At 42.5% G+C, this 2,179-nt stretch overlaps 1 non-coding gene across 1 annotated transcript; it reads left to right on the top strand.

Moving 5' to 3' along the window:
• The first annotated feature begins 1,597 nt into the window (after positions 1–1,597).
• On the top strand, positions 1,598–1,704 carry LOC131228385 (small nucleolar RNA R71). Its single transcript, XR_009162889.1, has one exon. It is a non-coding gene; the product is annotated as a small nucleolar RNA R71 (small nucleolar RNA).
• Positions 1,705–2,179: the final 475 nt, after the last annotated feature.

The raw sequence follows: 2,179 nt of genomic DNA, 5'->3' as shown, positions 1-2,179 counted from the left end.
GATATCATCATCTTCCTCTATCCGTCTGGCCGTATTGAAAAAGATATTCATTTCTAATGTCATATTCCCGAAAGACATACTCATGACACCATTCCTGCAATTGATAATTGCGTTTGAAGTGGCAAGGAATGGGCGACCAAGAATGACGGGAATCTGAGTGCTTGTGTTACCGATGGGTTCGGTATCCAGGATGATGAAATCAACTGGGTAGTAAAATCGATCAACCTGGACCAACACATCCTCAATTATCCCTTTTGGTATATGAACAAAACGATCAGCAAGTTGTAATGTGGTTAAGGTGTGTTTTAATTCACCTAAGCCCAACTGTTTATATACTGAGTAGGGGATAAGATTAACGCTCGCTCCTAAGTCAAGAAGTGCGTGATCAATTCGATGGTCCCCAATTACACATGATATGGTTGGGCTACCAGGGTCTTTGAATTTTTGTGGCACATCTTGCTTTAGGATGGCACTCACTTTCTCAGTCAGGAAGATTTTCTTTTGAATATTTTGCCGTCTTTTGGTCGTACATAAGTCTTTCAGGAATTTGGCATATGAAGGTATTTGTTTCACGACATCAAGTAGTGGAATGTTGACCTTCACTTGTTTCAACACCTTTAGAATATCCTGAGAGTTAGAGAGCGATTTTGGTGCAACCAACCGTTGGGGAAATGGAGCAACCAGCTTTCCTTGAGGTTCTGGTTCTAACTCTGGTGGGGCATGGCTAGATCCATCTTCTTTATCCACTTCCGGGTCCTTAGGCTTTTCAGCCCTAACCGGAATGATTTTGTCAATGATCTTTCCACTCCTAAGAGTGGTGATGGATTTAGCTTGCTCCATCTGATTTGAAGAGCTTGGGTCGCTAACTTCATATTGCGGTTTAGGATTGGGAAGAGGTTGAGCTGGGAAGCTCCCCTTGTTCCCAATCGTATTTTCAGCTTTAAGTCCTTGTATTGCTTTTGTAAGGTCTTGAAAGGCCTGTAGCATACCCTGATTGAAAAGCTCTTGCTTTTAAAAATGTTTCAGAACTGAATCCTCTTGAGGTTTCTCTTGAGTTGGATTTTGATTTAGGTAACCTTGAGGTGTAGCGGTTTGTCCATTCCTCCAACTGAAGTTGGGATGATTTCTCCAGCCAGGATTGTATGTGTTAGAGGTGGGCCCACTGAAAGGTCTTTGGTAATTGCTTACAGCATTGGATTGCTCATTTAATACCTCTTGAAAGGCAGAGATAGTTGGACAGTTTTCAGTAGTATGAATGTTGCAACCATAGATGCTACAAACAATTTCCTTAGCCTTATCCTTCTTAAATTCCATGGCCTCGAGTTTCCTAGTGAGATTAGCTACCTTAGCATTAATATCATCGTCTTCTCTCAGGAGATACATTCCACCCCTTTCCTTGGAGTGAGTCGGCCTAGACGTAGTACTAGGTCTAGGGGAGATATCCCATGTTTGTGTGTTCTCAGCAAGTTTATCAAAGTAATCCCACACTTCATCGACTCCTTTATTCATAAACTCCCCATTACACATCGTCTCGACTAATTGGTGCATGGGAGATGTCAGTCCATCATAGAAAAAGTTCGTGATGCACCACGTTTCAAAACCATGTTGTGGGCATGAACTGACAAGATCCTTGAACCGCTCCCAACATTGGAAGAATGTTTCATCTTCCCTTTGGGCGAAGTTCATGATCGACTTTCTTAGGATGTTCGTCTTATGGTCTGGGAAAAACTTCTTAATGAACTCCCTTGTCATGTCATTCTATCTGCCAATTGATCGAGGACGTAGTGAATGTAACCACGTCTTGGCTTTCTCTTTCAAAGAAAAGGGAAAGAGTTTCAACCTGACCGTGTCATCAGACACGTTAAGAAAATATAAGGTAGCTATGATCTCGTCAAATTCTTTTAAATGTAAGTGAGGATTCTCTGACTCAAGCCCATGAAATTTAGGGAGGAGTTGGATCACCCCTGACTTGATATCCATGTGTCCTTCATTCTCAGGAAAAACCATGCATGAGGGCGTACTCACCCCCGCCAGTTATAAGTAATCTCGTAAGGTACGAGGCGGGGATGCTTGATGCACCTCATTCTCATCCTGGAGATCTTCTACCTTAGGTTGGGGTAGAAGAGGTTGATTTCCAGCCATATCCTCAATTAACTCAGGGGATTTCGAGCGGTGTCTA

Source organism: Magnolia sinica, chromosome 15, assembly GCF_029962835.1.
Source record: "Magnolia sinica isolate HGM2019 chromosome 15, MsV1, whole genome shotgun sequence".
Lineage (NCBI taxonomy): Eukaryota > Viridiplantae > Streptophyta > Magnoliopsida > Magnoliales > Magnoliaceae > Magnolia > Magnolia sinica.
This window is presented reverse-complemented; position numbering and strand designations above follow the sequence as displayed.